Consider the following 16,973-nt stretch of genomic DNA (forward strand, 5'->3'; position numbering starts at 1 on the left):
CGGAAGGGGGAGAATCTTAAGCAGGTTCCACTCTCAGCATGGAGCCCAGCATGGGGTTCATCTCACCACCCTGAGATCATGGCCTGAGCTGAAACCAAGAGTCAGATGCTTAACTGACTGAACCACCTAGGTACACCAGTATTGATTGTTAATCTTTTTTTTTTTAAGACTTTATTTATTTGAGAGAGAGAGAATGAGAGATAGAGAGCACGGGAGGGAAGATGGTCAGAGGGAGAAGCAGACTCCCTGCCGAGCAGGGAGCCCGATGCGGGACTCGATCCTGGGACTCCAGGATCATGACCTGAGCCGAAGGCAGTTGCTTAACCAACTGAGCCACCCAGGTGCCCAACTGTTAATCTTTTACTATGCTCTGCTACAACTTAGACTCAGAGTAGATAATCCCAGTATCTTCTATCCAGTAATGGAATGCCTTGGAAATGTAACAGATGGCAGACCAGAAGTGATTCTCACCTTTGTTCTACTGGGGACCCATCCCAGCTCACCACTGCTCTCACCACCACACACATACACACTCATACACTACACTTCATGTCCCTCTCAACTGAAGGAAAACATGATCATTATTGTATTGATTCTGGCCAGGGCTGTACTATAGAGTGAATTGGCCATTGGATAACCTTGATTTCCAGCCTCTGTAAACTAATTATATCTATTAATCATGAAAGCTCTAGAATTTGTCTCTTCCAGTAAAAACATTCCCAAAGAGCAACTTAGACTTTTTTTTTTTAAAACCCATTTTATGGTTTATCAATCCAAAGTCTCATTTGTCTAGTTTTCCCATGTTAAACATTACATTTCAAAAACAATTATTCACAAAGGAATCAGAATGAATACACTTTATTTATTTATTTAGGCCCCTTAAAAAGTTTTTAACAACAAAAGTCATAAAGATATAAAAACAAAAATGAGAGAAGCTAGAAATACAGATTTGTGGTGAAACAGATAAAATTAATGCATCTAGATGATGCTTTGCCTTTAGTCCAAGACATTAAAATTTGCATGAAAATGACCCTTATAGGTGTCTAATAAAGCTGTCTCTCTCTCATTTAAGTAATCTCTACCCCCAACATCGGGCTCAAACTCATGCCCCAGATCAAGCATCACGTGCTCTACCAAATGAGTTGGCCAGGTATCCCTCATCAAGATGTTTCTTAAGTAGTACTGACAATAATATTTGTGACAATGCTTATCCTTCGAGTTCTTACCAAACGATAGATATATTTAATCCCCACCCTGAGATACTGTAACCCCTGTGACTCAGAGCCACATTAAGAGCCTTCAGAACCTTTAATCTTAACCTCCCATACAAATGCAATCATGAAGATTTCTAGAATGACTATCAAGGACCATCATGGATGCAATTATGTCTCTTCTCTGTGAACCTCTTTATGATCTAAGGACCAAAATATCAATTGAGAAGTTTTCTCTGCCTCAACTCCATCATGTAAATTTTACTTTAAAAATTAAAACATTGGAAAATGCATTTTATGTTAAATACAGTTTTATTGTCTACATTTCACTTTAACCACTACGTCACAAAGGACATCATGTGGTCCTGCTGGGTAAGTTAAGCACTTGTGTCATATATAGTTCACAGATAAACACATCATTGATCTAGTCAGTGTTAATGGATTGATTTCATCAAATAAATTTTCCTACATGCTGAGGTAGCACTGTAAACTATTTATTTGTATGCTTTATACAGAGAGCCTGAGTTACAATTGTATTTATGTAAATTTTAATTCACATTTAAATTAAAATACTAGTTTTTAATTACAATTATTTTTCTAATTTAAAAAACAATTATAGGATGCATTTAATAAGAGACCATCAAAATATATGAAGTAAAACTGACGGAACTGATGGGAGAAATGACCAGTTCTACAATAGTAGTTGGAAATATCAATACTCCAACTTTTAATGGTTAAAAGAACCAGAGAGAAGATAAAAAAAAAAAGACTCGAACAACACATCAGACATATACAAACAGACATTTACAATCAACAGAAATATACAAAACACCTAACAACAACATACACATTCTTCTCAAGTGTACATGGTCCATTTTTCAGGAAAAACCATATATTAGGCCTCAAATTAAGTCTCAATATATTTCAAAAATATAGATATCATAAAAAGTATCTCCTCTGCCCTCATTGAGATGAAGTTAGAAATTCATTACAGAAGAAAACTGGAATAAATCACAGAATAGTGGAAATTAAACAACACACTCCAAAACAACCAATGGATCCAAGAAGAAATAACAAGGGAAATTAGAAAATACATAGGAATGAAAACAAAAACAAAACATACCAAAACTTATGGGACACAGCAAATGCAGTGCTAATGAGGAAATGTGTAGCTATAAGAGCTTATATTAAAAAACAAGAAAGATCTCAAATCAACAACTTAACTTTATAACTTAAGGCACTAAAAAGACAATCTAAACCCAAAGCTAGGAGGGAGGAATAATAAATATCAGAGTGGAGATAAGTGAAATAGAGAATAGAAAAATAATAGAAAAGGTCAATGAAATTAAAAGTTGATTCTTTGAAAAGATCAGCAAAATTGACCGCTCTAGCTAGATGAGCTAAGAAAAAAAAGATAAGACTTCAATTGCTAAAATCAGGAATGAAAGTGGGGAGATTACTACCAATTGTACAGAATAAAAAGTATTATAAGAGAATATTAAGAATAATTGTTTGTCAGCAAATTGGATAACTTAAATGAAATGGACAAATTCCTAGAAACACAAAACCTACCAAGACTAAAGCAAAAAGAAATAGAAAATGTGAATACACCTATAATTAATAAGGAGATTGAATCAGTAATTAAAAATATCCCAACATGGGAAAGCTTTCAACCTGATGGATTCACTTGTGAATTCTACTAAACATTAAAAATAATAATAATATCCAGCGCTCATCACACTACATCTGTATCTTTGAGGTAAATACCTAGTAATGCAATTGCTGGGTCATAGGGTAACTCTATTTTTAAAGTTTTGAGGAACCTCCATACTGTTTTCCAGAGTGGCTGTACCAGTTTGCATTCCCACCAACAGCGTAAGAGGGTACCCCTTTCTCCACATCCTCGCCAACACTTGTTGTTCCCTGTTTTGTTAATTTTTGCCTTTCTAACTGGTATAAGGTGGTATCTCATTGTGGTTTTGATTTGTAGTTCCCTGATAGCTAGTGATGTTGAACATTTTTTCATGTATCTATTAGCCATTTGTGTATCTTCTTTGGAGAAGTGTCTGTTCATGTCTTCTGCCTATTTACTGACTGGATTATTTGTTTTTTGGGTGTTGAGTTTGATAAGTTCTTTATAGATCTTGATATCAGCCCTTTATCTGAAATGTCATTTGCAAATATCAGTACATCAAAAACTAATGATGTACTATATACTGGCTAACTGAACATAATTTAAAAAAATTAATAAAAAAGAACTAATACCAATCCTTCTCAAACTTTTTCAAAATATTAAAGAGGAGAGAACACTTCCTAACGCATTCTTTGAGGCCAACAATACCTTAAAACCAAAGCCAGATAAAGAAAACTACACACCAATATCCCTTGCCAACATTGATGCAAAAACCTAAATAACTAGGAAATCAAATTCAATAGCATATTAAGAATTATACACCATGACCAAGTAGAAATTATTCCCGGAATATAAGAATAGTTCAACATACAAAATCAATCAATGTAGCAAAGTGAGAAAAAAAAAACAACCTACATGATCACCTCAATTGACATAAAAAAAGCATTTTCAAAAAATTCCAACACCCTTTCATGATAAAAACTTATCAAATTAGAAATAGCAGCAAATTATCTCAACCTAATAAAAGCCATATGGAAAACACACAGCAAACATCATACTCAATGGTACAAGATTGAAAACTTTGTCTCTGAGACCAGGAACAAGGCAAGGATGCCCACTTGTGTCATTTCTATTCAATATAGATAAGTTCTAGCCAGAACAAATTCTAAGCAAGAAAAAGAAATAAAATGCTTCCAAATTGGAAACGAAGAAGTAAAATTATTTCTTTTTTTTTAAGATTTTATTTATTTATTTGGGAGAGAGAGAACAAGCGAGCATAAGCGGCGGGCAGGGAGGCAGAGGGAGAAGCAGGGAGCCAGACATGGGACTCGATCCCAGGACCCTGAGATCATGACCTGAGCCAAAGGCAGACACTTAACTGACTGAGCCACCCAGGCATCCCGTAAAATTATTTCTGTTCACAGATTATATGTACAAAACCATAAAAATTTCACAAAAATTGTTAAAACCAAAGTTCTCAAATTTCTAGATATTTTTGAATCTTTTATGTCTTTCGAAAAAGAATATTAGGTCCCTATAAAAATAGTTTTTATCACAATGGACTGAAATCTAACTTATTGCTTTATTTCACTCCATCATGCATCCTGAAAATATTTTTATTCTCAGTTTTCTGCAACAAATTCTAAGAAAACTGTCATGGAAATAACTGTTAAGCTGTTAAGTATATAGGTGAAAATGCTATGAATGCTGTGGAATTACTGAAAGAAATAAAATGAATTAAGAATCTTGTGCTCTGAAAGAATGCTTGTTCAGTGAATCATGGAAGAGTCTTATAAGATTTGCTAACTAAAATTCAAATCTTCCTTGAAATATTTTCCCAGTATTCAATAATATAGTACAAAATGGTAGTGTGAGTTATATTTTCTCATTGATTTCAGATGACATATTAAATGAGCTAAATTTGAAGCTCCAAGAAAAGGAAAATCTTTTTGAGCCAGCTTAACAGGTAAAGGATTTACATATTTTTCTAATAAGAATCAATATGCAGATTTCATCTTAATTAACATTGTTATGTAAATTGAAGAACTATAAAAATTTCATTGATATTAATAATTTTAGACTTATTTTCTAATTTGTTTTATAATAGTCTTTTATATCAATATTAGTGTTATTAAACTGACTCAAGAGTTAGTACATTTACTTATGAAAGTTTGAAAATAATAGGCTGTTTATTCAAAACTAAATCAATTCTTCTAAAAAAGATGAATCAGTTTTGTCAATGTGAATACAAGCAATAAAGTAAAATTATTTTTCGAGCAAATTTCAGTTCCTGGAATACTTACAGAAGTGTTTAGAACAACCTGAATAGATTAATCTAATTTTCCAATCATAATCTTAAGAAATCTAAATACAAAGTATTTCCAATAAAAATTTAGCATCTGAATTGAGATGTGCTATAATTATAAAATGTACATCAAATTTGAAAGACTTAGAATGAAAAAAATGTGAACTATCTCTATAATTTTATATTTACCACATTAAAACAATATGTCAAATAGTTTGTGTTAAATAAATTATTAAAACTGAATTCATTTTTGTCTTACTTTTTAATGTGGCTTACTAGAAAATTTTAAATTACATATATCGCTTTTGTTATGGTTCTATTGGACAGCACTGTTCTGGGAATTGATTATTTTTTTTTTGTTTTTTCAGAAATTGTTGTGAGGTTAATATAGTTTGTTTTCCTGCTTTCCTGATAAGTTGAAAGTTTCTGGAAAATCCATAATGCACTGACTATTTGCATATCATCGATGTAACATCAAGTTCAATTAAGAGTTACCAAGTGGTGAATTTGTTGAAATATTTTCTCTAAGAACTTTTGGTCCTAGTTGTAGTATTCTACCATCAGCAGCTAAATTATGCAAACATTTTGCCTGCCTCGTGCCCATACAATAAGCTGATTCACATTGTTGTCTAATCACTATGTTCTGTAGAACCAGTTGTAACCTCCCCACAGAATCCCATAAATAAGAATTATTCCACAAGTGGAGAGTAGAACAAGATTCCATTTTACTTTGTCAATGCTTTTCTAAAAATGTTAAGAGCAATAGAATTTCCTTCCTGCTAATGGAAGTTACACCATTAAAATAATCATATAAAAGAGCTATCACAGCTTTTCCCAAGGTTAATGCATTTCAGCCATAAGGTAATTATTTTTCTATGTAGTATCAAAGAAAGAGGAAAAAAAATTTACAAAGGAAAGAAAAAGCTTGAAATCTCTCTATCAGTAAGCAGCAAGCAAAAATAATACTTTTTAAGACAAATTCATCAAATAAAAAAATTCATGCACAGCAAATTTTCTCCTAAGCAAAGAACCTGGCATATACAATTCACTTGCTACCTATCTGTGGAATGAATTAATGTCCTAGTCAAATATTTAAACAGAATTTTTCCTGATAATGTCTTGGACCTTCTCAGTCCTACAGACTAAATGTAATAGACATTTCTGGCTGATTTGTTTAGAATTTAAAATATTCTGAAACGCAACGTTAAGGCAATGATGGCCAATTAGAAATAAGTAATATAGACTGAAAATTAACCTTAAACTCTATGTTTATTGTTATTAGATAATTTGTCAGGAGTAGAATCAACTGAGTGTGCTTAATTTCCTCAAATTCAAAATTGGGAACATAGTAGTATCCATTTTATGGGGTTGTTGTTATAAGGTTTAAGTTAATCAGTAGATAAAGATGAATGCAAAGTGCCTGGTACAGAGTAAGCATTCAGTAGCTATTACCTGGTATTATTAAACAAATTTACCCCATCCTTCAAGTCCTGGCACCGGTCACACTTCCATCATGAAATCATCCCATATAGGCTCATTGTCTTCTTAGACAAATATGTTTGTTTGTTTGTTTTTTATTATGTTTCCCTTTCTATATGTGCTGCTGAAGCAAGCACATTATGTTTCCCTTTCTAGATTTTAAGTTCCTCTAGAGCAGGTTTACTTCTTATATTTTGGAGAGTGGTGGGTTCAGATCTGGGATCTACAATTTAATACCTCTATTCTTATTTGAGTCTCAGTTTCCTTTTTGCATAAAATAGAGATAACAGAGTCTCAAATTTTGGGTGGGTGGGATTGAATACAAACATAGGCAAAGTACCTAGAATAACACACATGACACCAGTTCAGTAAATATGTAGTAATTTGCACAAACAAACCTTCACATGGCCATTCATCACTCTGGTCTTACATGAATGTGATCTACTTCTGCAGTTTTCCCTGAAAGCAGCCACATCTCTACTACTCTTAAATATATACATTATAATCTGCCAAATGCCATTTTTTTCATAAGCCTCAATTCATACTTGACTGCATTTTTGCTGTCCTTGTCCCATAGAGGTTTCTTTTTATAATTTTATTTTTTCCTCTGCCAATTTCCCAAATTAATTGGGATAGTGTTCACTCACCCACTGTAATATACATAAAAGAATATTTGTGCAGAAATCCTGACTTCAAATGTAAGGAATTGCCAAACTAATTAAAGTTGAGCATTTATGGTAGAGGAGCAAAGAAGGCAATCAGCTACTTTTGTGGATGACTAAATGGTGAAAGTTTAAAATCTGAGACATTTGATGAGGACAGGAGTCATTTACATTGAATAAATTCCAATGCCACACGTATTTCTCTGATTGTAGTAGAAGAAACTAAAGAGAAAAGCAGGCATGATGTTTAAAAAAAAGGAATTATTTTCCCAGCTTGTTGAAAATAAAAAAAAAAACAAACTATGGAAATTCATAGGAACCATCAGGAGGCAAGGGTGTGATCAACATCATCACTCATATTAGGAAAACATGGTGGTATCTAACTAAAATGCATTTATGTTGTCAAAATTTATTTACCAGGGCAATTACTTTTTTCTAGTTCATCATTAACACTAGTGTAAATACAAAAGAAACATACCTGGGGCTCTCTATAACTCTGAAATGGACATCACAGACATAAGTGATAAGTGGCTATACTGTGGTATTTGTTGAATGTAGTGTTTCTTTGTACATGTGTTCAGAGACACAATGGGCAGAAAAGAATGCTACATATACTTAAGTATTAAGTATAGTTTGATCAATGAATGGATTCCTTCATTCTGCACATGTGTATTGACTGATTATTATATCAAACACTGTTTTACAGCTCTGAGTATAAAGGCATAAAAGAGTAAGGACCCTGCTCTTGTCTAAGAGAGATAATAAGTAAACAAATGGATACATGCTATAATTTCAAATTTCAATACGTGTATCAAAACACGCAAGGCATGGTAAAGTACTAGAGAATGTTTTGGGAAGTGAGATGCTATTCCAAATAGGCTGGAGTAGATATTTGGGCGAGGCATTCATGGAGAATAAAATTGCTTGAAATTGCTAAGAGGAGAACATTCCAACAAAGAAAGCGGAGCTGCAGAAATCCTCAGTTGGAAATGAGTTTGGCTTATTTGAAGACTAACAGGATGGCCATGATGGTTGAAGCAGAGTAAACATGGAAGACAATGGAAGAGGAAGACTCAGAGGTAGAGCCAGTCCAGGGAGAGGGATTTAATGCCATTCTAACTGTGATGGGAAAACCTTATGACATATCTGGAGTATGTATGTACATATCCAAAGATTTTTTTTAAATCCTATTATAGAAGAGATTTACATCATTTTTTTAAAGATTTAATATATTTATGAGAGAGACAGAGAGTGAGCATGAATGGGGGAGGGGCAGAAGGAGAGGGAGAGGGACAAGCAGACTCCACCACCAGACTCCATCCCAGGATTCTGAGATCATGACTTGAGCCTCATTACCTAAGTCAAAGTCAGATGCTTAACCGAATGAGCCACCCAGGTGCCCCGAGATTTATATTATTTTTAAGTCATTACAATATGCCTCAACCAGAAACATTCTTGTATATCATCTTCTTTGATCCTTGAAACCACCCTACCAAGTAACGATTACCTCTATTTTATCGTTGAAGAAACTAAGATTCAAAGAGGTTAGTCACCCTTCAAAAGTCAGCATGGAGCTTCTGTCACAACCTGAATTTGTGTGACTCCAAATTGCTATTGTACATCGCCCTCCAAAGTTACAATATGTTCCCTGCATCTACTAGAAGAATTTTAAACATATGAAGTCAAGTTAAAATGGAAAAGTACTTCTGTAAGGGAGCTATATTATGATGCCAGTGTTTCCGTATTTGTTATTAATTTAATCCTCACTACAATTCTGTAAGATGAGGGCATAATTTTTTCTATGTCATAAATAGGGGAAACCAAAGATTGTACACTGTATATAATCTAACCAAGGTCACATACCCAGCAGAGTGAACTCAGGATTGTTGACCTGCCTGACTTCCAGGCTAATGCTGTCTTCACAAGGAGCAGGGACTCTGAAACCTACAGAATGATGACATTCTGCCTATTAGGTACACTTCTAATAGTATTTGCACTGTCTGAAGCAAATTGCTGTAGCAGAGAAAAAGTAAGTACCTTGCTAAGGTAGGAAGTTGTCAGATCTGTGTAAACCTTAAGCTTCTTTGAAGTGAAAAGCATTCTGTGCTCTCTGGTTCTGTTCGGAATTCCCCCAAAGAGCACTGAAGTTATGGGTTGGAGACAGACAATGAAAAAAGAAAGGACACTTAGAAGCTCTTTTGAGAAGCTTAGCATCATAAATATTTGCATGAAGTTCTGGTTTGGCCCTTATAGAAATCAGAGATTGGACAAAGCTCTTGCTAAACTGATAACTAGGAAAGAATGATCTTATCTTGTCCTGGGCAAATCAGAGAGAATGAATTATTTATTCTCTCTGATAAACCAGAAGAACCAGAGATAATCTCTGGTTCTGTGTGAAAAATTTCATTATATCTGAATAAAGCTTAAATCCTGAGTGATTTCTAATATTCCATATATTTTAGAAAGGAGTTCTCATTTTACATGTAAGTGTAGGTGGGATTTTATTGCCACTATCAGCAGCATCAAAGATTACTTCCCTGCTTCAGATTTTGTTCTTGTTTATCATATGCTTCATTCTGTCTCTGATATTTATCACTTGCATTTCCCAGAAAGAACAAAGAAATACCATTATCTGGCAACTTAGTACTAAAGTACTAAAAGCCCTGTTTTTTTTTTTTTTCTTTCAAATCCTGCTGAAACATTCTTCAGTTCTCATGTTTTCTTTCCAAAAATGTTACAGCTAAAGTGAAACATGAGACTTCACTGCAGAAGTCAGTAAAGCAGTTTCTACAGCAAATCATAGCATCACAAAGACATAAATCCTATTATTTTGAAACCATGAAGGAAGCTAAGGTCACTGAGAAGTCTGAATATTTTGCCTAGCCACTTGGAATTAGACTTAAAGGAGTGAAGCTAAAATCTAAGAGATGTGCTTTAGGATACAACTGCAAGTGTTAATTTTGATACCCCCCTCTCCTACCTCCACAAGAACAAACAGAGAAGAATGAATACTTGAAAAAACAGTCATGCATACAAGGTATATAAGGAGCATTTAACTATCAAAGAGTCATGCTAATCAACCTAAACAACTCAGATAAGTTACACTCATAGGTGCTTTGGTAATGAGGTCAAACATAAATGGTAAAAGGGTACAGAAGTAAAATTTCAAAATAAGAAATTTCCAAACAGGTATTGAATTTTTTGGTGACATATGTCAGTGATTTATAATACTTCAAAACATTCTTATAAAGTAGAAAGAAAAAAATCCAACTGTTGAACCAAGGAAAAGCGCATCTTTTTCTGCATTATTAGATTTCTAATTGTTCAAGATTAGGTGTCTAGTTAAAGAAAACGGAAATGGTGCAAAAGAATCATGAAAAATAACATAATGTAGTAATATGGCCATAAGAGTCAACAAGGGCTGTTCAAGGGCTAACCATAGCAGGAAAAGAGTAAATAGAAAATATGCAAAAATAAAAATGTCAAAAGCCAAGGGATCCCATGACCTAACAATACCACTCCTAGGTATATACATATACAAGAGAAATGGATAAGTATGTCCACCACCAAAAGACACCTACAAGAATGTTTATACATTATAGCCTTAGACTAGGAACACCTCAAATATCCATCAATAGGAGACTAGAGAAAACAAACTGTGGTATATTTACACAATGGGATAGGTTGCAGGAATAAAAAGGGACAAACTACTGACACACAAAATATCTTGGATATATCCCATAGGTACTTTGTGGCATTAAAGAAGCCAGACACAAAGAATGCATACTGGAAGGAGTCAAAATTGACTAATGTTAGAAGAAGTCGGAGTAACAAGTATACCTCTGGAGTGTTGCTGGATATTGACTGTGAGGTTAGGAGCCTGAGCAAATATTTGTGAGTGCTTAAAATGCTTACCTTAATCTTGGTGATTATACATGAGTGTACACAAGTGTAAAAATACCCACTGAGTGTATATTTGAGTTCATTTTTTGCACTTTTTGCATGTATTTATACAATTTTTAAAAGTAGGAAAACTATCAGAATGCTTGTATTAAGAAGGAATGACACAGAGGTCTATACCTCCCCAAGGCAGTATGTCTATAAGCAAATGAAACTATGAGGAAGGTAACGGCCTTGGTTCCTTTAGAGTTCCCTTTCAATGATCCTTGGGATCACTGGTCTTTCAAAGATGATAAAAGCATTTGATTATTCTGCAGCCAGTACATTTCAGTGATACAGCTTCCTCCTTTAATCCTGCCTAAGACATAGTTTGGGCTTTGTCCCAGACACCAGAGCTAAAAAGGACATCACTACACAGTGCCAAGTGGATATGCTTATGCTTATAGCATGATTCGATGTGCAGTTAAATATTTGTTCATTCATTCATTACTGTTTAGCACTTTCTGCAAGATAGGAGATAAAGGTACACTTGGCCAGACAGCCTTAGAGGATAAAGCATAGATTTAAGCATGTAGAACTTTGTGTAATCTAAAAGCTATAGGATGCTATTGAAGAGTTCTAATCAAGTGAGGGAATTGATCAGATTTATGGCTTAGAAAGACTACACTGGCAAAACTGTGAGGAATACCTTTGATGGGGAGTAACCATGTGTTAGGAAGACCATATAAGAGAAAATTACAGAATTCCAACCAATAAGTGATCGGGGCCTGAATTACAGTATTGGCAGAGGAAATTTAGGAGAAAAATCATAGTTATGAAGTCCACAGAGTGGAGAAAACATAACAGGATTCCCCCCCCCCCCAGTTGTATACGTTACAAAATATATGAAGTACAAAACTTGGTTACTCTGGGTTCTGATTAACTAGCAACCGTCTTAGGTTTTCTATGGATTATATCTTTTTACCCAGAAGCAATTCTATGAGGAAAGTGCTATTACCATTCTTATGCGATGAATGAGGGCACTGAAGCACAGAAAGTTTAAGAAAGTTACCAAAATTACACAGCTGGAAGTAGCAGAATGAGATTTTTACCTAGAACAGCCACTCCGGGTCGTGTGTTCATAATCACTTAAAGAAAAATAGTTGTCTAGGCAGAGAGGGGAGTCGTATCAGATCAAGGAAGGGACAGAAAGAAACAAGTAATGGCCTGTCAGAGATTCAGTATCTTTAAAAACTAAATGCTAATTTGTTGTGCCTGGAGAACATGGAAGAAGGGTGAGGGCTGATGGGAAATCAGAAGAGATGGGAAATCAGAAGCCTTTCCCATCATCCCAAAACTGTTGGGCTTTTCCATGAAGTCTGAAAAGAGCTGAACTATTGAAATTATGAAAGTTCATCAAAAAGACTTTAATTTCAAGAAGATTTTGAGTTTCTAAACTGTCAAATAGGATACTGGGCAAGTTATGTAGTCTCTGATTTCACTGACTTTGTTTCTAAGAGGCAGTTAGCAGGATTAAACATAAAGGTCTTTGTTAAATTACAAACTGTCAAAGCTTTCATTATATATTTATACTCTGCCTTTTCCTAGAAAGGATCCATGGTATGAGACTGTTTATAAAATACATATAGTACAAGAAACAAAAACTAAGTGAAAAAAGGCAAACACTCATTATCATTGCTTATGCCTAAGAAAAAACACAAGCATTCCTAGATACCGGTACAAATTGTAATTCTCCTGTAGCGCTTTACTTGGCATTATTCCCTTCTGGATATGATCTAAGAATGATTCACAGAGGGAAGTTTTTTCCTTTGGACAAGAAGCTGGGATTCATTACCAGCTAGAGATGAAATAAAAGCAGATGCTGAAAGTATGAAGACAGGAAGCTTGCAGCACAAAGGGTGGGAAGAAAGCAAGCTATACAAAAAAAAAAAAAAAAAATGTGCTTTTTGACTTCCAATTTCCTTCAGGAGGTTGAAAATAACTGAACCGTTAAAATCTTGCAAAGCCTATCTGATCCCACAGGGAGAGTAAGTTGTTCTCCCTGTACCTCCCTAACCAGAATGTATTGACGTTATGATTTTAAGCAGTTGCATAGTGATGCTCCCCTCACGGAGCTCCAGTGGAGTAGGCATGAATGGTGAGGTTAAGAGGAGGCAAGTAGAGGACATGCATCACATTCATAACACTGGTGCATACCTTGTATCACTCAACAATATATTTACCATTGGAACATTAGGATAATATCAATTTGGTACAGAATAGATCATACCATTCTATTAGCAACTTTGTTTTTTTTAATTTTTTTATATTTTATTTATTTATTTGAGAGAGAGAGCGAGCACAGTCAGGGGACAGACAGAGGGAGAGAGAGAAGCAGACTCCCCAGTGAGCAGGGAGACTGATGCGGGGCTCAATCCCAGAACCCAGGACCATGACCTGAGCCTGCGACAGACGCTTAACTGACTGAGCCACCAAAGTGCCCTGTTGTTTTTGTTTTTATTTTAATGGACTAAACACTTCTAGTTTTAAACTGGTCCTCCTTTCAGTTTTAAACAGGTACTGCTTATACATAGTAGGTGAGCAAATGAACTGGGTCCCTGTACAGCCAATCTGTTTTCTGATCAATACTGTCTACTGCAGCCAAATTGATGGCACAACAATTCTTTAGACAATCAAACTTAACAGACCAGAAAGGTGTATTTTTTCAAGTATATGCATAACTGCCACTTAATGTGCTAAACTGATCAACGGACCATGCCTATATCTTTGATTAGGAAACTGCTTAAGATCCTGTGTTGTGTTTTCCTTCCCCCTTCCATCTCTTTGCCTCCCCCCACTTGCTCAGTTTCCTAGTTTGTCCGTCTTTTCCCATTCCTTACATTCTCCTGGGCATGTATGCATGCACACATTCAAAACATCTAAGTGTTACATTTACTTCTTTAATACCATGCTCTGAGACAGGCAGCTGATAATGTACCAAGACAGACAAATTATTTGCTTCAAGTGCATGGGGACAGAGGGGAGTGTTTCTTTAGGCAGTCCTGGGGTGGGCAGTATGTGTGTCTAGTTGTGGGGATAGTGTTAAGGGAAGATGTAGTCTGAGTTTTCCTTGGCAATTTCTTTTTTTTTTTTTAAGATTTTATTTATTTATTTGAGAGACAGAGTGAGAGATAGAGAGCACGACAGGGAAGAGGGTCAGAGGGAGAAGCAGACTCCCTGCTGAGCAGGGAGCCCGATATGGGACTCGATCCCGGGACCCCAGGATCATGACCCGAGCCGAAGGCAGCTGCCCAACCAACTGAGCCACCCAGGCGCCCATCCTTGGCAATTTCTAAGTCACTGCTGGATTATTTTTGCGTCTTTAATTCCATCATGCCATTTTGCCCAATGTAGGCCTAGACACCTTTGCAGTATTTCTTCTATGTAGATTAATAATATTACATCTTTAAGCAGAAGCGAAGACATTTGGCAAAATAAATGTTTTAGTAATATAGAACCACAAATTATATATCTCAAAGACTGTAAGGAAGACCTCTCCTTTGTAAAAGAGGAACAAAAAAAAAAAAAATCAAGTTTGCATATCTCTTGCTTCATATTCATTTTGATCCAGGATTCAGCTGCCATTTTGACAGCAGAGGACTATAGAGAGAGAATTCTGTCTCCTCTGTCTTGAGTATTGAACACTGGATGAATATCACATCTTATCTCTCCAGCTGGAGTCCTGGGTATTGGCAGGAGGGGACACAGGAGAAATTTTGTTTGCTGCAGCTATCTTATAGTTCATTACCACCTTGGTGACTAGTAATCTCACTTCATTAAATGTGTTTATTTGGTAGTGTCGGCTTTCTTTTCGAAATGCCCTTAAAAAATAACGCTGGTCCCTTTAAGGCTGGTGCTTCACCAAAGTGAAGAACGGAGCTGTGCTGCAATAGGCAATGGTCATTAGTGTTTTCAGCTAAACTGAGTGAACCCGGGCCATTTGGATATTTCAGATTGAGAGATTAAATCTCTTATCTCATGCTGTGAAATGTAATGCAAAACTTGCAGTCTACTTTTTGAGAGTTCATTTCAGATGAATTTTTATGATTTGCTAAGCCGAGGAAAAGGTCCCTTATTTTTTTTCTCTTAGATTTAGTAATAAGCCAGTGATGTCAATGGTGAGAGTAAGGTGAGAATAAATGCATTAAAAAGAAAATATAAGCAATGATTGGAAATCTCTGCCAGGTGTTATGTAAAGATTTATTTTAAAAAAATAAACATCACTCACTCACATGTGAATATATGCTTCCCAGGAACTCAGGATATGTGAAATCATCAAATCCTAACAGGGCTCATTGTAATATGATTCCTATACCCACTAAGGTATTCTCCGATAGTGGAATTCCCTGCATTCTGATAATTATTAATTCTTTACCTATATTCTCAAATAAAAGGTAACATAAGCAATATTAAAGCATGTGTTTACCCCAGAGACTCAAAATGAAGTTCAAGTTCTTTGGATTTGTGTCAAGTACTGGTAATAAACATTGCATAAGATTTCTTTATTCTTTTAGTGAATTATGTTCCTAGTCAATCTCTACCCATGATTTCAGTCACCTCCAGGGGAATCAATTTAACTGATACTTTTAAAATAAAAGCATTTCAGGAAGTAATTTTCTCTTCTGTTTTGTCCTATAGTAGTTTATACAAGGAAAAGTCTATCAGGATATTTTAATAGAAATCAGAAACAACTAAACTACTTCTGTATTATAATATGTTATCTGACAGAATGTATTTACTAGTATCTTAATTTTATCTTCTCATCTATAACTTACTCAAACTCAGGTGTGTTAAGAATATCACAAATCATTCTGGATACACACACACACACACACACACACACACACACAACATACATGGAAATTTATAATTTCAGAAAATCTCTGGTAAGTACATCTAATTTTATAGCAGCTTTTGTCTTCTTTTTTCATATCAATAATAAGATGAGATAAGATAGTAAAAGAATATCTCCTTATTACCATAACAAAAAAAGTCAACATTGTAAAGAAACCAAACCCATAATTACCAACAAATGTTAGGACATACTAGTGACATAATATATAGTTATCTAGAGTTAAGTTGACACATTCAAAATAAAGGTGACATATTTTGAGGGACTTGTCTATTTTGCTAGAAATATATTGGTTATTCATTCACTTAGCAGATTTTCAATGAGGGTCCACTATGTGCGAACCACTATTTATGAGCTGAGAATCACAGAAGGTGTTAAGACAACAAATAAAATCCTTGATCTCACATGAAAAAAAAAATATATTGAGGGAAAACTTCTTGTGGATGATATGTAGTACCTGGTGACAGGTCAATGTTTCTGTTGAGAGCAACCACAATAAAAAAAATCCAAATAAAATAAAAACAAAATGCTGCCTGGAATACAAAAATATCTGTTTGAGGGCAGCAGAAGGCTGTGGATACAGTCAGAATGGGGAACAGGACAGGCTAAGATTCCAGAAAGGGAAGATCCTCAAAAGTGGTGATCTTTTGCCCTTCAGGCATTTTCTGATCATGGGTATAGAGAGAAAGCTGAAATTTATCCACTGAGAGTTGCGGCTGTTCTTTGGAATAAAATAGCAAAACTTTGGACAAAGCCTTGGAAGGGTGAGCTCAAGAACACAGCAGGTTGCCCTATTGATCCATCGGCCATATTCTGGAGTAGCATGGGTTGGAAGGCTAACGTCCTTAAGAGAAAGACTCTGAAAAGATGAATGGAGATTTCAAAGGTTTCC

The sequence above is a fragment of the Zalophus californianus genome, chromosome 6 (genome assembly GCF_009762305.2).
Source record: "Zalophus californianus isolate mZalCal1 chromosome 6, mZalCal1.pri.v2, whole genome shotgun sequence".
NCBI lineage: Eukaryota > Metazoa > Chordata > Mammalia > Carnivora > Otariidae > Zalophus > Zalophus californianus.